Source organism: Stegostoma tigrinum, unplaced genomic scaffold, assembly GCF_030684315.1.
Source record: "Stegostoma tigrinum isolate sSteTig4 unplaced genomic scaffold, sSteTig4.hap1 scaffold_104, whole genome shotgun sequence".
NCBI classification, from domain to species: Eukaryota; Metazoa; Chordata; class Chondrichthyes; order Orectolobiformes; family Stegostomatidae; genus Stegostoma; species Stegostoma tigrinum.
This window is the reverse complement of record NW_026728056.1, coordinates 1,081,899-1,108,155: the sequence shown is the minus strand read 5'-3', so window position 1 is coordinate 1,108,155 and position 26,257 is coordinate 1,081,899. Positions and strand designations below refer to the sequence as shown.

Genomic DNA, 26,257 nt, shown 5'->3' with positions numbered 1-26,257 from the left:
ATCCCATTTCCCTCAGTCACTGCATCCCATTTCCCTCAGTCACTGCATCCCATTTCACTCAGTCACTGCATCCCATTTCACTCAGTCACTGCATCCCATTTGCATCAGACACTGCATTCAATCTCCATCAGTCACTGCATCTCACTTCACTCATTCACTGTATCCCATTTCCCACAGTCACTGCATCCCATTTCACTCAGTCACTGCATCCCATTTCAGACAGTCACTGCATCCCATTTCAGACAGTCACTGCATCCCATTTCAGACAGTCACTGCATCCCATTTCAGACAGTCACTGCATCACATTTCACACAGTCACAGCATCACATTTCACACAGTCACAGCATCACATTTCACACAGTCACTGCATCCCATTTCCCACAGTCACTGCATCCCATTTCCGTCAGTCACTGCATCCCATTTCACGTAGTCACTGCATCCCATTTCTCGCAGTCATTGCATCCCATTTCACGCAGTCACTGCATCCCATTTCACGCAGTCACTGTATCCCATTTCACCCAGTCACTGAATCCCAATTCACTCAGTCACTACAACCCATTTCCCACAGTCGTTGCAGCCAATTTCACTCTCTCACTGCATTCAATTTCCATCCGTCAGTGCATGCAATTTCCGTCAGTCACTGCATCGCGTTTCACTCAGTCAGGGCATCCTATTTCACTCAGTCGGGGCATCCTATTTCACTCAGTCGGGGCATCCTATTTCACTCAGTCGGGGCATCCTATTTCACTCAGTCGGGGCATCCCATTTCACGCAGTCACTGCATCCCATTTCACGCAGACACTGCATCCCATTTCACGCAGACACTGCATCCCATTTCACGCAGACACTGCATCCCATTTCACGCAGTCACTGCATCCCATTTCACGCAGTCACTGCATCACATTTCAGGCAGTCACTGCATCACATTTCACGCAGTCACTGCATCACACTTCACGCAGTCACGGCATCACATTTCACTCAGTCACTGCATCACATTTCACTCAGTCACTGCATCCTATTTCACCCAGTCACTGCATCCCATTTCACACAGTCACTGCATCCCATTTCTCATCTGATGCTGCATTCAAGTTCCGTCAGGTACTGCATCCCATTTCCTCAGTCACTGCATCCCATTTCCCTCAGTCACTGCATCCCATTTCTCTCAGTCACTACATCCCATTTCCCACCGTCATTGCATCCAATTTCACTCTCTCACTGCATTCAATTTCCATCTGTCACTGCATCCCATTTCACTCAGTCACTGCATCCCATTTACCTCAGTCACTGCATCCCATTTATCTCAGTCACTGCATCCCATTTCACTGAGTCACTGAATCGCATTTGTTGTTCTCACTTGAATGCAATGGTCATGAATCTCCTCCAATGGCTGGTCATGTATTTCCAATGCAAAATTTTACCAAGTTTTGATTTTCAATTTTGATTACATGTGTCTCCTCTATTCTATAAGATGCTGCTATAAACTCAAATTTTATAAATCATAATTCATCCACCATTACCTACAGAGTTAATTTCAACAAACAGATCCAATTAGAATTGTCACATTCCCAAATCCTGATTCAAGTTTTTCTAATTATGGGCCACGTGGTTCAGAAAAAAGACACTTCGAGTCAGAGAGATGTACAGTAGGGAAACAGATCCTTTGGCCCAATTTGTCTATGTTGACCGGATATCCTAAATTAATTTAGTCCCATTTGCCAGCATTTGGCCCATATTCCTCTCAACCCATCCTATTCATATACCCATCCACATGCCTCTTAAACGTACAAGCCTCCACCACTTCCTCTGGCAGCTCATTCCACACATGCACCACTATGAAAAAAATCCGGTCCATTTTAAATCTTCCCTCTCTCATTTTCAACCTATTCCCTCCAGTTTTGGATTCCAGCAACCCGGGGAAAAGATCTTGGCTGTTCGCTCTATCCACGTCCCTCGTAATTGTATAAACTTCTATATGGTCAGCCCTGAACTCCAAAGTTCCAAGTAATCGCTGCCTGTTCAAGCCCACGGTATACCTTCAACCTCCGATGCTGGTAACATCCTTGTAGATCTTCTCTGAACCCTTTCAAGTTTACAACATACAACAATACAGCGCAGAACAGGCCCTTCGGCCCTCAATGTTGCGCCAACATCCTTCCTCTCGCAAGGAGACCAAAAGCGATTGCAGTATTCCAAAAGCAGCCGAACCAACATCCTATATGGCTGCTGAGTGATCTCCCAACTCCTATACTCAATGCATTGACCGATAAAGGCGAGCACACCAAATGTCTCCTTCATATCCTTTCTACCGGTGGCTGTACTTTGATGGAACTACGAAACTGCACACCAGCGTCTTTATTAAGCAACACTCCCCACAACCTTCAGTGTATACGTGCTGCCCTGATTTGCCTTTCCAAAAGGGAGCACCTCACATTTATCTAACCTCAACTCCATCTGCCACTCCTCAGTTTATTGGCCCTTGTCAATGTCCCATTGCATTCTGAGGTGACCTTCTTGGCTGGCTACTACACCTTCAATCATTGGGAAACTTACTAACCACACCTTCTATTTTCATATCCAAATCATTGCATCACTTCAACTCCCCCTCCCACTCCCTGAATGACATGTCCATCCTGGGCCTCTTCCAGTGTCACAATCACACCACCCAGAAACTAGAGGAGCAGCACCTCATATTCCGCCTCGGGAGCTTCCAACTCAATGGCCTCAATATGGACTTTGCCACCCTCAAAATCTCCCCACCCGTCAGCCTCATCCCAAGACTAGTTCCTCCACTCATCCCCGCCTCCATGGCCTGTCCGGCTTCTCTCCCACCTATCCACTCCTCCCACCTCACTGACCAACTCCCACCACTGCTTGGAATTATTCTTCTTTTCACACTTCATCAGCTCGATGTTGTTTCTAAAATCTATTTTCCAATTTTGGAAAAAGTGAGATAAAGAGAAGTAAAAGAAGTTACATTCTTACCACTCGTGAAATCTCTGAATATTCTTCTGTTGAAAGGCCGCCAAGGAACAATGCAATTCTTTTGTCACAAACGCTGTGAGGGAGACATCTTTTTCGGTTCCACTAACTCCACCCTAAGGAAGACAAACCCACGTAACATATCTAGTGACTTAAAGCATACTCTATTGTTGCCCAAGGTGGAGAGCTGGATGAACACAGCAGGCCAAGCAGCATCAGAGGAGCAAGAAAGCTGATGTTTCGGGACGAGACCCTACTTCAGAAAATTGGCGCTGGAGAATCTGAGATAACAAGGTGTAGAGCTGGATGATAGTGCTTGACCTGCTGTGTTCATCCAGCTTTACACCTTCTTATCTCAGATTCTCCAGCATCTGCAGTTCCTACTGCCTCTATTGTTGCCCTTTCACTTTACTGAACTAATATGAGCCAGTAGTTTTGTTTAGGCCCATGTAATCTTACAGTTATTGGCCTGTACAAAATTCTGAATTAATTTTGATCAACTGACGGGAGGAGAGATTAATTTTATAGAAATTTTTGTTTTCTACCAATTTGCAGAGGGCATCGTGGGCGATTGAAGGACAGTGTTATTATCCTCCAGGTCTGCGGACTGCATCGTTACCAACTTGCCCATTTGCATATACATACAGTATTCATGATGTACCAATGAAACATAATAAACCAATACTGTGTACTAAAAACAACGTTCACATATCAACGGAAAGTTAAATATTTATCATCGAGTTTGAAGGATTGAATTCAATGATACAAAGCAAAAACCAGTGAAGATGAGTGCAGTTGGTCAGCACTTTTGCCACTAAGTGGAGGTTGGCAGTTTGAGGCCACCCAAGAACAAGCAAGCTCTGTCTAACTCCAAGGGCAGCACGGTGGCTCAGTGGTTAGCACTGCTGACTCACAGCGCCAGGGACCCAGGTTCGATCCCACCGTTGCGTGATTTTCTGTGCAGAGTTTGTACATTCTGCCCATGCCTGCATGGGTTCCTGCTGGGTGCTCTGGTTTCCTCCCACTGTCCAACGATGTGCAGGCTAGTTGTATGGGCCATGCCAAACTTGCCCATTGTGTTTCGGGATGTGTAGATTAGGTGTGTTAGTCATGGGAAATGTAGGGTTACTGAGGAAAGGGTCGGGGAATGAGTCAGGGTGAGATGCTCTTTGGAGGGTGGCTGTGGTCTTGTTGGGTCAAAAGGGGCTTGTTTCCACACTGTAGGGATTCTATGATATGGAAGTATCTTTTGAAGTGGGCATTCATGGGTATGCTGTAACAGAGACCTTGTAATACTACACAACAAATATTTGGAACTAGACTGTCAATTCAGACATAGCATCAAAAAAGGTCATGGAAGTTGTCACCGATATAAAGCAGGATTGATGAAAATCCAGCAGGAAATGGTGTCAAAAGGCACTGTATCTTTTATTCACCTCCAGTTATTTTGTCCAAGGCACTGGATGCTGGCAGGATTGAAACATGTAAGAAATGCTTCACAAATCACATATAAGGACCTGCACATCTTTGAACAATGGGAGGAAACTGCAGCACCTGGCAGAAGCCCCTCGCAGACGCGGGGAGGACATGTCAATTCCACACAGATCGTTACCCAAGACTGGAATCTCAATTGGCTCCCCAGTGCATGAGCAGCTCTAACCACTGAGCAACTACCTTGCCCAGAAGGGGTTTTATAAGCGCATACATTATTTCCATTAATAGTTGGGGTAAGACAGATCCAATCCTCTATGTCCAATCAAAATAACATATCGTAGATATCATGACAACAATCATAAATGATTTTGAATAAGTAAATCAAAAAAACAGAAATTGTTTCCAAGCCTAAATACTAGATATGGTGCAGTTAAGATGAATAGCGCAACAACAAAAAGGCCATATTTTATGTGACCATCGGTAACACTTGAAAACTTGCAACAATATAGTCACCAGTAGAGATCTGGAGTGGTTTGATGATGCACTCCTTCATACACTGGAATGAAACTCCAAAGATCACAAATTCTCCTTCAATACCGTGTTATAACAGTGACTGCATCAACCTGTGTTTATGGGCCTGACTGGAAGCCCACACAACACGCACAAACAAAAATATAATCTAAGGTGATAGGAGAAATAAATGTATGTATGCAACGTCTTTGAAAAGCAATCATTTCTAGCAGATGCAAGCCCATAAGGAATCTCGTTTCGCAGATTATATTCATTTGCACTGCAGTTCACGCCAGTCAGAATCAGTTTTCGTTTCATGACAGGTAACTAAAATGTCCAAAACAATGAACTTTGTTTGATCAGAAGATTTTAAGTAAGGACTATGTCTTGTGTGAGCTGACGGCATTAGGGGATGGAGAAGGTACACTCACTGCTGGCATCTTGACACCATTGAATGAGCAAGCGTGGATGCAAAGGTTGTAACAGGTAACAATTGTACAGGCAATATCTTTTGAGCTCCTTCCGAGCAGGCCTGTAATACTCTAAAGCTGTGCTAGACCCTCACTTACTAAACCTTACGTACGCTGCCTTTTTCTTTTCGACAAGAAGCACCTCTGCACCCGTCATCCAAGGCTCCTTAATCTTACCCCTTCTTACCTGTCTCAGAGGAACAAATTCATACATCACTCGCAACAACTGCTCCTTGAACAGCTCCACATGTCTGCTGTGCCCTTTCTGTGGAACAATTGCTCCCAATCTGTAGTTCCCAACTCCGGTCTGATAGCATCAGAGTTTCCTTTTCCCCAGTTCAATGTCTTCCCCTGGTAACTGCTCCTTTCCCTTTCCATGGCTATGGTAAATGTGAGGCTGTTGTAGTCACTGTCGCCAAAGTGCTCTCCCACCACGATATCTGACACCTGTCCTGGCTCATTGCCGAGCACCAAATCCAAAACGGCCTCCCTCCTCGGCCTGTCCACATACTGAGTAAGGAAACCCTCCTGAACACACCTGACAAAAACGGCACCATCCAAACCATCTGCACTCAGGAGGTTTCAATCTATATTGGGAAAGTTGAAGTCACCCTGAACAACAACCCTGCTACGTTTGCACTTTTCAACTATCTGCCGGCCAATGAGTTCTTTGATCTCTCAACTGCTATTTGGGGGCCGTAGGAAACCCCCAGTGAGGTGACTGCTGCCTTGCTGTTCCGAACTTCCACCCACACTGACTCAGTCGACAAACCTTCCTTGGCAACCTCAGCCCATACCACCACAGTAGACGAGTCCTCAAAGGTTCTTTCAGCCGCCGTTATAGTGTCCTTGACCAACAAAGCCACACCTCCCCATCTTTTACCACCTTCACAGACCTTAATCAAAGATCTAAACCCTGGAACCCGCAACATCCATTCCTGACTCTGCTCTATCCATGTCTCCGAAATGGCCACAACATCGAAGTCCCAGGTACCTATCCAAGCTGCAACCTCACCTAACTTATTCCGGATACTCCCGGCATTGAAGTCGTCACACTTCAATCCAGCTTGCTGTCTGCCAGCACACTCCTGTGACAGTGAGGTCCTGACCATGTCCTCCCTACGCTCATCCTCCTGTGTACTAGGACTACACCTCAGTTTCCCATCCCCCTTCTGAGCTCGTTTAAATCCACCCGAATGGCACTAGCCAATTTCCCACCCAGGATATTCGTGCCCCTCTGGTTCAAGTGGAGACCGTCCTGTTTGTACAGGTCCCACCTTCCCCAGAATGAGCCCCAATTGACATTGTACCTGAAGCCCTCGCACCTGCACCATCCCTGCAGCCACGTCTTCAGCTGAAATCTCTCCCTGTTCTTTGCCTCGCTATCACGTGGTACGGGTGACAAACAGAGAGGACCACGCTCTTTGTTCCAGCTCTCAGCTTCCACCCTAGCTCCCTCAAATCCTGCCTGGCATCCCTATCCCTCTTTCTACCTATGTCGCTGGTGCCTACGTGGACCACGACTTGGGGCTGGTCACCGTCTCCCCTCAGGACCCTAAACACACTATCCGAGACATCATGGACCCTGGCTCCTGGTCGGCAACACACCAATCGTCAGTCTCTTTCGTTCCCGGCAAATCTTCTATCAGTCCCTCTAACTATTGAGTCCCCAATGACTATCACTCTCTTCCTATCCCCGCTTCCCTTCTGTGCAAGAGGGACAGACTCTGTGCCAGAGACCTGCACCCTACTGCATGCCCCTGGTAAGTCGTCCCCCGGAACAGTATCCAAAACGGTATACTTGTTTTTCAGGGGAGCGACCGCAGGGGATTTCAGGGGAACGACCACAGGGGAAGGTTGGTCGAGCTACACCGGGTAAACGTACATTTTTGGCTGAAGAAACATGTGTTTCAATGTGAGCTAATGGAAGAAGCCATGGAGTCAAAGCTAAACATTTCGACAGTAAGACAACCATTCTTAAAAGCAGCAGACAGCATGAAAAAGAAATCAGCGGCTTTAATATCCGGTTAAAATTTGTGGAATATCAGATGGAATTTTCTTATTGACTCCATTGTGCAATCATATCGATCTAAAAATGTTAACTGCATTAATTAATACTAACCAGAAACGGACTTTGTAGTAAATGGTTTGACTATTTTCTGTATCTGGAACATCCCTTTTCCTTCTCCAACGAAGATCGTACCAACCTATGGTACCAAACTCTGAGTCAAACGGACGGGACTCGTAATCTTTAGGTTCCACATCAAAACAGTCTAATTGTATGGTTCTGTGCAATAAAAGAGAAAGAATAAACATGTTTCCCACAATTTTGCTGATGTTTACGAACAGAATGCACAAATTCAACAAGTTTGAGCTGGCATGTCTGCTTCCTCCAGCCTGTTTAAACTGTTCCATTCAATGTGAAATTTGTCATAAGTTTTAGCACACAGGTCTACTTGATCTGTGCCACCACCTTCTATTAGTCATACATGCTTTCCCCCTCTTCCTGTAATACATTCCTTGAAGTGTTCAATGAGATTTTGATTTTAAATCTTATCGTCATATTCTTTTGATTCTCAAGCATCAATGAATCTGATGTCGCCGCCATTCCATGCAGTGCATAGCACGTCAAACAGGAGTCTTACTCTTGCCATGAGCACTGAGGGAGTACGGGATCATAACTGTCTCATAGTTCAGAACGAAATTCTACATATAGGGCTATGTCGAGTCATGCAGTTAATTTTATTTGACATGCTATTTCTTTTCTTCACAAATATGCTGGATTTAAAGTGATCTTCACCCTCATTTAAAATGAATCCAATATCCAACCATGTGTAAAACAAGCAGATCCAAATTTTAATTGGAGTTTGGTGTTTCACAAATATATTACTTTCTTAAAAATTATATTTGAGTCAACATTATCATTTCATTCCCTGACAGTGGGTGAACTTACTTTTAAACTCCAATTTTCCTTCGGTATTAACGGAGAGGTGAGCCTTTTCGCAAGCACCGAAAGGCTGCACCAGTTTATGCTAAAACTTACGGAACTGTAAGTTTCACAAATATGTTCCTATTAAACACTAATTCCTATTGAAGCAGTATGAAGCTAAATTCATTCAACTGGACAGCAAAAATGGTCAAGATTTTAAAAGCAAGCAACTATTTTGAAGTCACTCTTTGAGCTAAATTCCATCTTGGTGTGTGAGAGTCCATAGGTTCCTCACTCTCAACGAACCATTCAAACTGTCATGCAATTACTGAAACACACAGACAAAAAACATGAATGTTAACAGTCACTAAGATTTTGAGAGTGATTTGGAATTCATATTCAATACCCGCTGGGGGAAATCTGTTCCAATCTGGATAGTACTCACTTATCACCATCCCACCTACCTTCCCCAGCACCTCCTCCCCCTCCACGCTGTTTTTTTCTGAGCTCCCTTCCACCCTCCATTTCTCAGGAAGGGTCCTGACCCAAAACCTCAACTTTCTTGAGCCTCTGATGCTGCCTGCCCTGCTGTGTTCCTCCAGCTCCACAATGTGTTATCTCAGACACCAACATTGGCAGTTCTTACGATCTGGATAACTCATTCTCACCTTGTAACAAGTGATTTATACTCATTATCTTTTCAGATTACGCATGTACATGTATATACTTAAATATACATATTGCACTTTTATGCCTGAACCACTAACCTAGAGGATATTTTAAAACAGTCTCTTCATATCTGCATGAAAGAGAAATCATCAAGGTCATAACTTTCATTTTAGGAATAACTCGAACATTCAAAGTACTCACAGTCAGTGTCCCATTTCCTTGACCAGTCAACTTGATGTGAATCTTTCTTCCAAGCGGAAGCTATAACAACAATTATATTTGAGAATCAAACTCTTCATTGCATCACCAATATTTCCTTGTCTGTTTGAAACATAAGATAATGAAATAATCATGGACAGATTGGCCAACAGTGTAATTTAATGCGTGTTACAACCATTGAAGTGATCTTTAAAAAGCTGTTGTCACACAACACACCACTTTTTGAGATGCAGTGATGAACATACTTCCTGAGACGTAAATAATATATGCCGAATTAATTCCAAAGAATACATTTACAATTAAAAAGAAGCTAAAAATCTCTTCACATTGTGATGCTTGTCAGATTGCTATTCGTCAATGGAAATCGTTCAGAACAGTTATTTATTCCCAGATGAAAAGGAAGTGTATACATATCATTTTCAAATCTTATCCAAGAGAGAAAAAAAAACGCCTTCATGAATGCATTGTCAAACAAGAAGACTCAGGAAAAAAGTCATTTGGCCCATTGAATTTCCTCCATCATTCGCTGAGATCATGGTTGATCTCATGACATTTATCACGACACAACATTTCCACCAAACCCACCTTACAGCTAATACATTCCGATCCAAGTCACATCCTGGTAAATCTCTGTTTCTGTGCCATGCCTTGTCTTTCTAAATATTTTTTCAGTCATCTACAAATTTAGCCACAGCACATGCACCTCTTTCCTCCAAGTCATTAATAAACAAGCACAAGAGCTGTGGTTCCTTCAGCACGACCTCATTTCTTACTGACAAGCCAACCCTGGCATCTCTGTCCATTTGTATCGGAGATAATGGGAACTGCAGATGCTTCAGAATCCAAGATAACAAAGTGTGGAGCTGGATGAACACAGCAGGACGAACACACAGAAGTAGAAGGGTCTCGGCACGAAACGTCAGCTTTTACGCTCCTGAGATGCTTCTTGGCCTGTTGTGCTCATCCAGCTCCACGCTTTGTTATCTCTGTCCACTTGCCTGTTCTTTCTATCGGACATGAATCATTGGATATTTTGTTCCCAACACTTATCCCCTAACAACCACCTCTCTGTGATACCCAGAGTGATGTATCTGTCAATTTCAATCTGCTCCACAAACTCATTGACTTTGTTTCATACACTCCCTGCAATTCAATACAAGATCTTCAGTCTGGCATTTACAGCCACCCTTCTTATCTGCTGCAGATGAAGTGAGATTCCTGACCATTTCGACACATTTTGTCCTATTACTTGCTCTGGAAACTTTGCTGAGCACTTACCAGCTTCTAACTCTTTCCACAATTTTCCATGCAACTGAGCTCACCCGCTCCACACTTTTTATTTTAACACCCTACCCCAAGACCGAGCTCTGTATTTTGCCAGGATACTTGGCCCAAAATGATTCTTGTCGAGCCTATAACAACAGAACGACTCCCTCCTTCCCCATACCGATGCCAATGTCCCATGAATTCAAACACATTTCTGCCATGCCACCATTTGAACAATGCATTTGCATCTATAATTATGCTCACACCGTGCCAAATTGCTCAGATAATAATCCAGAGATTATTACCATTCTGGTTCTGCTTTCTCATTCAGCACCTCAGTGCTCATAATCCCTCAGCAGAACCTCTTTCCTCTTTCTTCCATATCAATGGTACCTGTGTGGACCACGATAGCTGGATTTCTACTCCTCCCACTTCAAGTTCCTTTGTAGCCGAGATGGAATATCCTGAACCTGGGCACCAGGCAGGCAACACTACTTTCGAGACTCTCGATCCTAGTCACAACGAACAGTGTTCATTCCCCAAACTACACTACCTCTGATTATAACTACATTTCACTTTTTATCCCCTCCTGAATGTCCCCCCTGTACCACAGTGCTACAGTCAGTTTACTCATCTTCCCGAAACCCTGCACTCTCATCCACACAGGAAGAAAGAATCTCAAACCTGTTAGATAAGATCAAAGGCCAAGGTTCCTTCTGCACTACATCCTGGATCCTTCCACCTGCCCTGTTCTTTGTCACACTCTCACGTCTCTGGCCACTGACTGAGTTTCAGCTAGTTAATCTAAGGTGTGTGAATGCCTCCTGAAGCACAGCATTCCCTGGTAACTCTGCCCCACATGATTTGTTGATTGGTCGAAACTGAGATTCCAGTTCATCAACCCTGAGCTGGAGTATGGGGTCTGACCACTCCCCCGTCATGTAGGAATAAATCATCATCTGGCCTGGCATCTCCATTTCAATTACTTGGATCTTAATTTGATTTGAAAACATTCTGGTCTTTTAGTTTGGAGCCTGTAAATATTTCTCCGATTTACTTTCAATCTGAAAGCTACCGATAATAGATTCTTAAACCAGTAGCGATCACCAACCAATGAACCTGGTTCACCCTCTAGGTCCCTGATTCTGGCTTCAATTCACCCTGTCTCAAGAAAAACTGCTTACGAACTATCAGGCAAAAAAAAGCAAGCAAATGGCACCTCTTACCCTCTGCGCTGACTTGCCACATTGCCACCAAGTTCCCCAAAATATATATTCATTTGGTGCATTTCACTCGAGATGTGATCTCTACTTCCAGAACATGCAAAGCATACTGAACCATCGCAATATACTACCTTAAAAACCTCAGCTCTCAGCTTATTACTTTTGGGTACATTCTCAAATGCTTTCTCCAAGTCCAAACACAACACATTTACTGGTTTTCCTCTATTAATTCTCCTTCCAAAACTTCCTCGAAAAACCAAAACAAATTAGCCAGACATAATTTCTCTTTCAGCAGGCTGTGGTGATTCTGTTTGATTAGATTCTGATTTTCCAAATGTCCTGCTATTATTTTTTTCACAGTTGATCACCACATATTTCCAACAATAGATGTTAGGCTGGTTCGGTTGTAGTTATCTTCTTTTTGCCTCTCTCCTTTTTAAATAGGAATGTCACATCAGCATTTTTCCAGCCCTCAGATGCTACTCTCGAATCTAAAACTTTTTGGGAAATTACAATCAATGCATACACCGACTCTGAAGCTCATTGTTCAGAATCTTAGAAAGTAAACCATCACGGCAAAGAGTCTAATCTGCTTTCACTCCATTAGATTGTCTACTGCTACTTCTCTCATGGTACTGATGGTGTGGTAGTGATGTGTTTAATTCCTCCCTGTATTCTTTAGTAATAAGGGGATCCTTGAAGTATCTTCCGCTGTAAAGACTACCCTTTTCTCATTGTCGTTGTTCCTTGATTTAAAAATTAACCTGGCCATCTCAGCCGAGCATATAATTAATGGCATTACCTCTCAAACCTTCTCTGTCAAAGTGTTCAATAGATTGCTACAACCTGAAAGAAGTAATTCTTCCCCTAAATTAATAGGCAACCAATTTGAAAATGTGGCCTCTGGTCGTAAAATCTTTCACAATGGGAGTAATCTCTACGGATATACACTATCAAGCCTCTTAAGCATCTTAAATGTTGAAAAAATAAGATTTGTTTCAATCTTATAAACTCCAATGAATGTCGTCCCAGCCCGCCCAACTTTCCTAAGCATGGCAATCCCCTACGCCATTTCCGAAATCAACCCAGTCAACATGAGGTGTACGGCCTCCGCAGCATTCAGTCTGTGGCCGTACATGACTTGTCAGTTACCATCTTGCTGCTACGACTCTACTTCTATGTACGATGCAGCCCTCTGTCCATCCTAACATACTACGCTTGAACACGTGGGCTCTTTTCTTTTGAGACACCTTATGAGCTGTACCTTATCAAATGCTTTGTTGAAATCTCAATGTACGACATCAACTGGTGGTCCTTCGTCAGTAATGTTTGTTTCCTTCTCAAAGCACTGTAGCAAGTTTGTCAAGTATTATTTCCCCTTTATGAAAGGATGTTAACTCTGTAGGATGTTATAGTACACTAAGTACCCTGTTATTTCATCTTTCATTGCCGGCATGAACATCTTCCCAGGTTGACCTAAATTGGCAATACTTGCTCACTATTTTATTGAAGTATCTTTGTAATAAAGGTGTTATGTTCACAATCTTTCAATCCTCTGAGAATTTTCCACAATCTAAGGATTCTTGGAAGATTATCATCAGTGCCTCCATTGTATCTGTAGCTGCATTGTTCAACATGAGAGGATACAACTCATCATACCCCTTGGATATTTTCTCTACTGATTGGAGTCATGTTTGGAATTCTGTGCAGTGACATTCACTTTTAACAGTTTGCTAAATACTACCAGGAACAGAAATTGTGATCCAGCTGCAACTAAGCTAAAGCTTTCAGCACAGAAGAAAGTCTTTGAATTCATTTTGACCCAAATAACTCCTGAAAAGGGCAATACAATTTGCCTCAGTCCATAAATGTTCTTTCTCCAACATCCTGAGATGCATTATCTGTATTTCTTCAAATTTACCACAGAATCTGTTTCAATCACCCTTTCAGCAATACGCATGACAACAATTCGGCATTCTTAGTCCCCCTGTAGCCTCCGTTGCACATGTGCATTGTTAGCTGATTATTTGTTTGTGTGCCTGCTTTTTTGCTCAAATGGATCAAGTTAAGTTCGTGTTCTTTTGTCATCAGAACTCTTGGCTCCTCACTCTCATCTTCCATGTTTTATCCCTCTGCTGGAATATTTAATTTGTTGACATATCTGAAATATGTTGTCGAATGGATTGGGTTTTGTGCCATTGCATTCCCCACAGCCCATCTACCCATCCTGTTGCTTGTTCTAACAGTTATTATCTTGCAGAGTGGAAAATGCAGTTTGAAAGCAATGGAACATTATTGATGAAGAAGTTGATGCATAAATTGCTGCGATCTTCCAAACTACAAACTCACCTTCGATTCTTTCTCGGTCAGAGCATTATGCCAGCGCACATGAATCGTGTTCTCAATGGGACTTCCAAAACCATGGAATTGAATTTGCATGTTGATTTCTTCTTCCCTCTTCAGAAATGCAATGTCCTATCATGATGAAGCTTCCAAGGCAATGATTGTGTCCTTCAATGAAGGGAAAAGTGACTTTTAGATTCATGGAAATATTTCAGTACTTCCACATACATGAAATGCAAACATTCTCCCTGCATGCTGACCCAACTCCGCAAGGCTTGGGCATGACCCAGTCTCATTTTATCGAATCTTTCTGATTTTACATGCCACGGGATAATCATTGCAGGGTAACAGAAATGTTGATCATGGACATTTATCAGTGTTTTAATAAATAATGGCAAATTTTCAACATCTTGCAAGTGTATGAAGGCTCAATCTCATGACACCTTGCCTGCTGCACAAAGACATTCTTACACTGCTTTGAGTGTTAGGGCTCAAACAAAACACAATCATTACACAAATGCATCAACACACGGCTTTCAATAGGATCTGGCGCAGGCTTGGAGGGCCGAAGCGCCTGTTCCTGTGCTGTAATTTTCTTTGTTCTTTGACCACATAAAAAGGAAAAGGGAGGTGTATAACAGTCATCAAGGGAACAAGAGTCCCTGTGGACGCACTAACGTCAACCAGGCCAACATCCCCAGCACTGAGGCACTGACCATCCTCGATCAGCTACAATGGGCTGGACACTTCATCTGTATGACTGACACGAGACTCTCCGCATGTTCTCATCCCAGCTTCAAAAAAGCAGGCGAGACCCAGATGTGCAGAGGAAGCACTCGGTGATAAACTCAAGTCCTCAATGGTGAAGTGCGACATTCCTGCAGACACCTGGGAATCGCCGGCCTAAGACGGCCTAAAGCCTGAAGAGCACCTGGGAAGGCATCAAACACTTTGCGGCTTGCCTTTGGAAGCAGCGGAAGCCATGCAGCCACACCAACACCTCCCTCACCCCTTCCCACGACTGCCTTCTGCCCCGAGTGCAACAGAGCCGACGGGAGCTGCATCGGTCTGTGCAGCCAGCAATCAATTCAGCCTGAGAGTGGGAGAGTGTCATCCATATCTGCGAGAAACCACCATGATGATGATGATGTCATGATGATGATGATGTATAGTGTGCAGGGGCATCTCATCACAGCAAATCAGAGAACAAATACAGGGCAACAGAACACTGGTGACCAAGATTAGGATGAGGGAGAATCTCAAAATCTTCTACAAGTGTCTCAGAGGGAAAGAGAAAACCCAGGGAAAACCAGGTCTCATTAGGGATGAAGAGGCAAATGAACGGTTTGAACTGGAGGGCAATGTCAGGTGTTAAACGAGAATTTCACATCAGCTTTTACATGTGAGAAGGAGCACACAATTGTCGGACAGAATTAACAGAGACTGGGGAGATGTTAGGTGTTTTGGTGAACTTAAAATTGGACAAATCCCAGGTTTGGATGAGGTGTATGCCACGATGCCCAGGGAGATGAGAGAAAAAATGCCACTCGCCCTCATACAGAGCTTTCACAAGTACCAAAGGACTGGAGAACAGGTAACATAGTTCCACTTATCAAAATGCGTGACAAACAGAAAGCAGAGTATTACAGACCGGTGAGTATCACATCAGTAGATAGGAAAATATTGGAGAAAATTCTGAACGGCAGATGTAATTTCCATTTCAAGAAGTGGGGTCTGATCAGCGACCGTCAGCATAGCTTTGTCAGAGGGAGGTCACGCCTCACAAACTTAGATGATTCTTTCAAAGAGGTGACAGAGTGTGCAGATGGGAGTTGATGTAGTGAAAATAGATTTCAGCAAAGACTTGGACAGGGTCCCAAATGGGAGCGTGGCAAAGAAGGTAAAGCTCGGGGGGTCCAGGAAAATACAGCAAGTTGAATCCAAAGTCACAGATTGGTCAAATGGGCAGGTCAACGGTAGATGGAATGTTAACCCTGATCAATAAGGCAATTTGGACAAACTAACAAGGCAAGGAATCATTCAAAGAAATGCCAGGACACTAGGAAGATCAGAGGAATGGTGTGATCTTGGGGTGCTTGTCCACAGATTCCTGAACATGGAATGGCAGCTTAAAGGGACAGTTCAGAAAGCATATGGCTCAAGAGCTGTACAGGACTTTTGTTAGGCCCCAGCTGAAGTGCTCAGTGCAGTTCTGGTCTCTCCATTATAGAAAGGAGGTGTTTGCATTTGAGCATGTGTGGAGGACATTCATCAGGATGTTCTGAGGGGGTGAAGCATTTTAACTCTTTGGAGAGTCTGGATAAGTTTGCGTTAGCAATAACTGCCAATGCTGGAGTCTGAGATCACACAGTGTGGAGCTGGAGGAACACTGCAGGCCGGGCAGCATCACTGCTGCCGATCTCTGATTAAAGGTCTAGGCCTGAAACATCAGCTTTTGTGCTCCCGAGATGCTGCTTGGCCTGCTGTGTCTAGCCAGCTCCACACTTTGTTCTCTTGGATTCTCCAGCATCTGCAGTTCCCATTGTCTCTAGCATCACTGTTTTATCTGGATAAGGTTGGATTGTTTTCTTTCGAGTAGAGAAGGTTGAAGGAGGTCCTGAAAAAATTGTTTAGATTAATATGGGTAGGGGTGAGGTAAAAAGAAGGTCGATAATGGAGTCGGTCGGGGGGCGGTGGTGGTAGAAGAAGAGATACATACATTTAAGCTAAAAGCTCAGAAGGAATTTCAGGAAAGAAAAGACACCCAGAAGGTGCTGGGGGTTTGGAATTCATTGTCTGGGACTTCAGTTGAGGTGGATAATCTTTTCACGTTAAAGAAAAAGGGTTGGTACAGCATGTAAAATGAAATAACATTCAAGGCAATAGGCCTATTGCTAGAACATGAGCCGAATGTGAACTTAGTGTGGCTTCAGTGGTTACAGACACAAATGGAATGAAGTGCTTGTTCAATTCTGTAGAATTCTCTGATTCTATGATTCTGGAGCAGGGGACAGTGAGTGGACAGCACGGGACAGTTCACCTATCTTCTCCTTTCTCCATCTTCTGTCTGCCTCCCCACTTCTCACTATTTTTTACAGAATCCCCTTCTCCTCCCTGGGTTTTGAAGAAGGGTCTCGATCTGAAACGTCAGCTTTCTTGCTTCTCTGATGCTGCTCGGCCCGCTGTGTTCATCCAGTTCGACACCTTGCTCTCTCAGATTCTCCAGCATTGGCAAGTTCCTACTATCTCTTGAGGAAACTTACTTGTTTTTGCACCCAACCTGTGGTGAGAATGTGGAACGCACCGACTGTGTGGGTGGTAGAGGCAGAAAGCATGATAACATTTAACAAGTCTTTGATTGGGCATTTGCGATGCCAAGGCATACAAGGCTCTGGGTCGAGTGCTGGGAAATGTGATGAGAATAGTTCGGGACTTGCATCTTGTGAGGGCACATACAATTTGCTGAAGGGTCTGTTCCATTGCCATAGCACTCTATTATGCTGTCCCTCAATGATCCTATGACAAGCAAGTGAAGGTTTCCAGAAACAGGTAGTTTTCAAGGACAATGCCAAGAGGAAAAGTGATGCACAGGCAAAGTGCATGTAAGAATTTAACCAAGGATTAACACCATTGAAGAACTGGAATTTGTGCCAATGCACCAAACCTGCAGATGAAAATGCAGTGTCCAGTTTGATTGCAAACTGCAACAACCACCAGTTAGTAACCTGATCCATGGAAATATCTGAATGCCTGTTGTTGTGATCTCAAGCATTTACCTGCGTCGAGTGAAATCCACCACCATAGTTCTGTTGCATCGTTCGCCACCTCGCAATCGGTGTTGCGTAGTCAATATCATTCCTTGACAATGCTTGAAGCAAGGCATAAGCAGTGGTTTCCACAGTCATCGCAAAAGCCTATGCTGCTTCAAGTGGATACGGCTTCTCGTCCTCCAACAATGGAGGCTTTCCCGTTACCAACATCACAATCTGTCATTTGAGAAAGGGATTAGCTGAGAATAAAGTTTACATCATATAGATTTTTGTTTGCATTTCACCAACATAACAATGGTTTTCTGGTCAAGATCCACCATTGTCTCACCACTGATGTCTAGAACATGCTCCATAGTTCCCGCTCAGTGATGGGTCCTTTTGTTTGGGAAAAATAGGCACCTTCGAATGCAAATGAATCAAGATGAGCTTAAGTTTCTCATCAGGCTACATGGCAGTTATTACAAGATGTTACGAACAAAAGGTGAAGAGGCAGATGAAACCATTCAGAGCATCAGTCTGGATGATCTTCTTGCCCTCATCCTGAGGAGGAATCACAGATGTTAACTTCCGCGCAATTCAAGTTATTTCACGCAATGACAAGACTGAATGTTCCGGATACTGCAAATGCCATGGCACCTGGCAGCATCCGACAAACTGTATTGGAACAATGTGCCCCAAGGTCAGCACACCAACAGTAAATGTTTTCCAGTACATTTTTAAACACTTGCGACACTCACATTTCAGAGAAAGATGACCTATCATGTAATAGTCAGACAAATTGTGCTGACCAATTATGGCCTCAATGTATTCTCAATCATCAGCAAAGTAATGCAACATCTGGATGACAGTGCTGTCAAACAGTTGCACACTAAGGCTCAGTTTACTTTTCGTCAGGCTCACACTTCTCATAACCTCATTCAGGATTTCCCACAAATACGATCAGAGATCCTGAGCTTGAAAAGGAAGGAAACTGCAATCTGTCATTTCCACCAAGCCAACTTCTGATTGAATGTGGTGTTAAGCAGAGGAATAGAAAATTGAGTCAGTGGCATTCACTGGATACCTGCACTGGCTGAAGTCATGTCTTCATTTGAACCAAAGTGGAGACATGAATGTTCATTGAATATTGTCCAGGTGTCCAGCAGAATTCATGACTTTTCCAATAGTGAAATCAACGATGAGAAAATACAGTGAGACTTGCACAACGATCAGGCTTGGCCTGATAAAGGATAAGTAACATTTGCACCACACAAGTGCTAAGCAGCAATCAGCTCCAACAAGAGAGAATATGACCACATCACAAAATTCCATGTCCTTACCTGAACATCATCCTTACATTTTTGTTTTAAATGTACAAGTGCTATCCAAGCCATGCAAGGCTATGCGCCAGGTGTTGGAAATGAGGTTAGAAAAATTCACTGCTTCTCTTTGTCTGTCACAGAATCCGTGAACTTAAGAATTTAATTAAGTCTATCCAAGAGAGTTTCTTGACACAGTATATGGATAGAAGATGGGCCATGCTGGACTTTGTCCTGGTCAGGTAACTGGTGAGAAGTGTGGGAAAGCATTTTGGAAATAGTGATCACAACTCCTTCAATTTTAAGATTGCTATGAAGAAGGATAAGTCAGGACCTTGGGGGAGAGTAAATTATATCAATTTTAGGTAGGAGCTGGGGAGTGTTAATTGGGGGGAGCTGTCACATTTGCCATATGGGAATTGTTTAAAGGCCTGCTTATGAGTTTAGGATCAGGAAGGAGGAAGGACAAGGATGGCGAGGTAAAGACCCTTGGATAATTGGGGAGGTTGTGAAGTTAGTCAAAAGGGACAAAAACAGAAATATGTCAGGTTTAGGAAACTAAAATCGAACAGGGCCGACATTAGAAAAAGCAGAAAAAGAAAGGGCGATGAAATGACCTTGGCAAGGAGGGTTGAAGGAAATCCCAAGGCATTCTGTGCATACATCAAAAACAAGGGGATAAATAGTGAGAAAGTAGGATCATTCAGGATAAAGGAGGGAACTTGTGTACGGAAGCAGAGGATATGGGCAAGATCCGAAATGAGTACTGTGCATCACTATTCACTCAGGCGAAGGGTGTGGAGGATAGTGGGATTTGTGTGGAGCATGCTCATATGATAACAGCATTTTGAGATCAAGAAAGAGCATTAAGGTGGATAAGTCCTCAGGACCCAATGGTATCTACTCAAGGATTTTGAGCGAGTTGAGAGAGGAGATTGTCGGGGCATTCAGCAATATCTTTGTATCCTTGGTAACCACTGGAGATGTGCTGAGAACGAGCAAGTTGCTAAATGTTCTTCTTCTGTTCAAGAAGGTAAATCGGGTCAATCCAGGAAACTATAGACTAGAGAGTCTCTCATCGTTCATTGGGAAGCTATTGGACAGAATTCTTAGGGGTTGTATTTATCTGTATTTGGAACAGCATGGCCCAATTAGGGACAGTCAGCATGGCTTTGTGCAGGGCAGGTCATGTCTTACTAAATTGATTGAATTTTTTGAGGAGGTAACTAATGTGATCATTGAAGGTAGAGTGGTGGATATTGTTGACATGGATGTTAGCAAGGCTTTCAACAAGGTGCTTCACCGTAGGATCATCCAGAAGATTAAGATCCATGGGGTCCGTGGTCACTTAGCTGCTTGGATTCACAACTGGCTTGCCCAGAGAAGGCAGAGGGTGGTGGTGGAAACGTGCTTTTTAGGCTGCAGATCCAGGACTATTGTGTTCTGCAGGGATCTGTACTGGGACCTCTGCTGTTGTGGTATATATATAAAATGACTGAGGTGACAAGATAGATGGATGGGTTAGTAAGTTTTTAGACGATAGAATGATTGGTAGAGTGGTAGTTAGGGTAGAAAGTCATAAAAGGATACAGAAGGATACAGATCCATTGCAGAAATGGCAAGTGAATTTTAATCCATTAAGTGTGAAGTGCTCCACTTTGGGAAATTAAATGTTAAGGAAAAATACACAGTTAATGGCAGGACCCTGAGCAGCATTTGTGGACACAGGGATCTTGGGATTCAGTTCATAGCTCCCCGAAAGGGGCCACACAAGTTGATAGAGTGGCAAAGAAGACGCATGGCATGCTTGCCTTTATTAGTTCGGGAATCGAGCACAAGAATCAGGATGTCATGTTCCAGCTTTAGAACACTTTGGTTAGGCCTTAAGTATTGCACTCTTAAGAATTGTATCCAATTCTGGTCGTCATGTTACAGGAAGGACGTGGAGGTTTTGAATACGGTGCAAAAGAGGTTGCCTGGATTTGAGGGCTTGAGCTAGAAAGGAGAGGCTGGAAAGACTCAGGCTGTTTTCTCTGCAGTGGCAGAGGTTGAGGGAAGACTTGATAGAGGTTTACAAATTTATGACATGCAGAGACAGATTCTGACTGTAACCCTTCTTCCAGATTTGAAATGTCTAAAACTGGGGGCATGTATTTAAGGTGAGAGCAGGAAAGTTCAAAGGAGATGTCAGAGACAATTCTTATATCCAGAGAGTGGTAGGAGTCTGAAAAGCACTGCCGGGGTGGCTGTGGAAGCAGATACAATAGGGCCGTTTAAGACACTTTTATATACATGCATGAATATACAAGGAATGTAGGAATATGAATCAAGGACATTCAGAAGGGTTTAGCTAAATTTGGCATCATGTTTGGCACAACATTGCATGCCAAAGGGCCTGTTCCTCTGCTGAAGTGTTCTTGGATCTATGTTAATCAATGTGACTGGAACCGTAGATCAGAGACAATAGATTCTACAGCAAGTAGACTTCTCAACATCTGTCCACTGCCGATAAACTCCAAATCCGGGTGTCAATGAAATACTCTTCACTCAGCTGAACGAGTGCGACTCCGACAACACTATCGATAAACGACAGCAATGCAGTCAAATCATCCCATTGATTGATCCCCCTTCTTACGTAAGGATATAGGAAAACAAGTCAGCCATTCAACCCTTCAAACACTTTCTACCATCCAATGAGGTTATAACTTAATTGTGGCCTACCTCCATATTGCCTTTGGTCCATATCCCTCAATACTGTTTTTCCTTTCGGTCGAACTGAAAATTTACAATTAACAATGGATCGAGAATGAACTGTTGTTTGAGATGAGGAGTTACAATGAGACAATGCACCAATTCATCAAACTCCTTCCACAGTACCTGATAATTGTGTGAACCCTACCACCCAAAAATATTTAAACAGCAGCTCCAGAATCTGCATGTTCCCTGTCAAAATCAGCAGAATCCTGATCTGGAACTGTATGACTGTTACTTCATTTCCACTGAGTAAAAGCAATTCATCTCCTGTCCTCAGTATTTCATTAATATATTCATACCACGTGCATTGCAGCTATTCAACAGGCCAATTCTCCACAACCTTCTCAACAGCAATTCTGGATGGATAGCAAATGCAGCCCAAGAAAGCAACATCAATGACATGCTCGTGAATTTTAAAAATTATAATGACAATATTTGCGGATTGTAACAAATCTCCGACTTCATGACGTCTCAAATCCATTCTCCCCCTCTCCCCACTGCTTGGATGTGCATTCATGATTGTGATTTACAAAGAACAGCAACTAATTTGAAACAATTCACTTGCAAAAATAGAACAGAAATCTAGTTTTGTGCAAAACCGATGCAAAACAGATAGTAGCGGATAGCGAAGGGGACTGTTGGAGAATGCAGAATATAGACAGATTGGAGAGTTAGGTGGAGAAATGGCAGATGGGGTTCAATCCGGGCAAATGCGAGGTGATGCATTTTGGAAGATCCAATTCAAGAGCGAACTGTACGGGAAATGGAAAAGCCCTGGGGAAAATTGATGCACAGAGAGATCTGGGTGTTCAGGTCCATTGCACCCAGACGGTGGCAACGCAGGTCAATAGAGTGGTCAAGAAGGCATACGGCATGCTTTCATTCATCAGACGGGGTATCAAGTATAAGAGTTGGCATGTCATGTTGCAGTTTTATAGGACTTGGATTCACATTTGGAATACGGCGTACAGTTCTGGTCGCCACATTACCAATAGGACGTGAATACTTTGGAGATGGTGCAGAGGAGGTTCACCAGGATGTTACCTGGTATGGAGGGCACTAGCTATGAACAGAGGTTGAGTAGATTGGGATTATTTACATGAGAAACACGGAGGTTGAAGGGGGGGGACCTGATTGATGTCGACAAAATCATGAGAGGTATAGGCAGGGTGGATAGCAAGAAGCTTTCCATCTCAGAGTGGGGGCATTACTAGACGTCACAATTTCAAGGTGAGAGGGGAAAAGTTTAAGGCATATGAGTGGAAAGTTCTTTATGCAGAGAGTCGTGGGTGCCTGAAACGCGTTGTCAACGCAGGCGTTCAAGGCGGGCACAATAGCGTCATTTAAGATGTATCTAGACAGAAACATGAATGGGCAGGGAGCAAAGGGAACAGATCCTTGGAAAACAGGCGACAGGTTTACATAAAGGATCTGGAACGGCGCATGCTTGGAGGGCCAAAGGGCCTGTTCCTGTGCTGTAATTTTCTTTGTTCTTTTCCTCTTTGAAACAGTTTGAAGGCTGGCTATCAGCTAGACAACAGCAGCGAAACCTGGGATTCGTCATTAGAAACATGAAGGAGTTTCCAACATCAATTGGAGAGAGAGCGTACTTGAAGATTCAAGTCACTATTTCATCTACAACTTTCCACTCACACCGGTGAAATGCCCTTTCAGAACTACAGTGCACGTTAGTCCAGAACCTGCTGCACTCAAGCCACTTCCATTTTTCCACTTCCTGAACTACAATTTGATCCCTTCATTTCCTGGTTTGTTTGCTTTTATGTTTTTCTAGTCTTGAAGATTTCTACAGTACAAATTTACAGTTGCCCTATTTTAGAAGGATATTATTAAGCAAGAGTGGGCACAGAAGAAATTTACCAGATTGTTGCTGAGCATGGAAGGTTTCAGTGATAAAGGAAGGTTGGGTCAGCTGGAACTTTTTTCACTGGAGCAAAGGGGATAAAAGGTGACCTGATCGAGGTTTATAAATAGGACAAGGCTGAATGGATATGGGCCACGAAGAGGCAGTTGGGACTAGTTTAGTTTGGGATTATGTTGGACCTCAGGGCCCATTTCCACGCTGTACGACTATGACTCTATAAAATAGGCTGACAAGGTAAAGTAACACATACCGTACCAAAACGAGAAAAAAAAAGCACAGCATCCCCTTCAAATTACATCTCACCACAGGACAAGTTAAGGCCAGGCTACTACATAGAACAAACATCAACACTGCATCTCAAACCTCCACTGGAATTGAATAGTTTTGCATTTATCTTGATAAGTCAAACCACATTCTGTTCTCCAACCCTCTGGTACTTCCCTTGTGAGAGGAATTGAAAAACTGGTCAGGGCCACTGAGATTTTCTTTGAAGTAACAAGGTGTACAGCTGGACGAAAACAGCCGGCCAAGCAGCATCAGAGCAACAGGAAGGCTGACGTTTCAGGCCTAGACACTTCTTCAGAAATGGAGGAGGGAGAGGGGGTTCTGAAATAAATAGGGAGAGAGCGGGAGGCGGATAGAAGTTGGATAAAGGAAAAGATAGGTGGACAGGAGACAGGCAGGTCAAAGAAGCATGGATGGAGTGCAGGTGGGAAGTCAGGGAGCAGACAGGGCAGTCCAGAGAGGACAAACAGGTCAAGGGGGCGGGAAGAGGCTAGTAGGTAGGAGGTGGGGGTGGGGCTGGAGGTGGCAGGATGGAAGAGGTGGGTTGGTTTTGGGTTGCGGGAGCAGGAGGGGAGATTTTGAAGCTTGTGAAGTCCACATTGATACCACTGAGCTGCAGGGTTCCCAAGCGGAATATGAGGTGCTGCTCCTGCAATCTTCTGGTGGCACTGCAGGAGACCCAGGATGGACATATAATCTGAGGATTGGGAGGGAGAGTTGAAACGGTTCGCAACTGGTAGGTGCAGTTCTTTCGTGCATTAGTGACTTGCAAAGGTCCCCAAGCCTCCGCTTGGTTTCCCCGATGTAGAGGCGGCTACAATGGGAACAGCGAATACAGTATATCACATTAGCAGATGTGCAGGTGAACATCTGCTTGATGTGGAAATTTCTTCTTGGGGCCTGGGATGGGGGTGAGGGGGGAGGTATCGAGACAGGTGAAGCACTTCCTGCAGTTGCAGGGAAAAGTGCCGCGTGTACGGGGTGCTGGAGGGGAGTGTGGAGCGCGTAAGGGAGTCACCTAAGGGTGGCGAGGGAAAAAATGTATTCGGTGGTAGGGTCAGAGTGCAGATGGCATAAGTGTCGGCGATGATGCATTGAATCCGAAGGTTGGTGGGGTGGTATGTGAGGGCGAGGAGGACTCTGTTTTGGTTGTTGTTACGGGGAGCGGGTGTGAGGGGTGAGTTGTGGGAAATGTGGGTGACCCGGTCGAGGGTGTTTTCGACCACTGCGGGGGGGTGGGGGGTAGTTGCGGTCCTTGAAAACTAAAACTTCTCTTTCAAATCCTCCCACCTCCTACAGGCAAAGTGGGTGGCCAGGGTATCCACATGGGCCCAAGCTATGCCTGCCTCTTTGCAGGTTACATGGAACGATCCCTCTTCCGTACCTACACTGGCCCTAAACCCCATCTCTTCCTCCGTTACATTGATGACCGTATCGGCGCCACTAATGTGGTATGCTGCATAATGTGCTATGTGGTAATCCTTTCACCATGTATATTTCGTAATCAAACAACAAACTAAAGGAAGACAACAAAATGTGGGGCTGGATGAACACAGCAGGCCCAGCAGCATCTCAGGAGCACAGAAGCTGACGTTTCGGGCCTAGACCCTTCATCAGAGAGGGGGATGGGGAGAGGGTTCTGGAATACATAGGGAGAGAGGGCGAGGCGGACCGAAGATGGAGAGAAAATAATATAGGTGGAGAGGAGAGTATAGGTGGGGAGGTAGGGAGGTGATAGGTCAGTCCAGGGAAGACGGACAGGTCAAGGAGGTGGGATGAGGTTCAGAGGCAGAAAATGGAGGTGCGGCTTGAGGTGGGAGGAAGGGATGGGTGAGAGGAAGAACAGGTTAGGGAGGCAGAGACAGGCTGGGCTGGTTGTGTGATGCAGTGGGGGGAGGGGACGAACTGGGCTGGTTTTGGGATGCGGTGGGGGAAGGGGAGATTTTGAAGCTGGTGAAGTCCACATTGTTACCATTGGGCTTCAGGGTTCCCAAGCGGAATACGAGTTGCTGTTCCTGCAACCTTCGGGTGGTATCATTGTGGTATTGCAGGAGGCCCAGGATGGACATGTCGTCTGAGGAACGGGAGGGGGAGTTAAAATGGTTCGCGACTGGGAGTTGCAGTTGTTTATTGTGAACCGAGCGGAGGTGTTCTGCAAAGCGGTCCCCAAGCCTCCGCTTGGTTTCCCCAATGTAGAGGAAGCCACACAGGGTACAATGGATACAG

General features: G+C 44.2%; 1 long non-coding RNA gene across 2 annotated transcripts in view; it reads right to left on the bottom strand.

Annotated features, from left to right (window-relative positions):
* Window positions 1–26,257, bottom strand: part of LOC132207583 (uncharacterized) — a 96,198-nt gene that overhangs the window by 35,297 nt on the left and 34,644 nt on the right. Inside the window, exons 2-6 of one of the 2 annotated variants that reach the window (XR_009443595.1) lie at window positions 17,819–18,028; window positions 14,049–14,210; window positions 9,193–9,252; window positions 7,516–7,680; window positions 2,983–3,095 (exon numbers count right to left, since the gene is read on the bottom strand). This is a non-coding gene — a long non-coding RNA (uncharacterized LOC132207583). The remainder of the gene's footprint in view (window positions 1–2,982; window positions 3,096–7,515; window positions 7,681–9,192; window positions 9,253–14,048; window positions 14,211–17,818; window positions 18,029–26,257) is intronic. The other variant, XR_009443596.1, reaches the window with a different exon arrangement.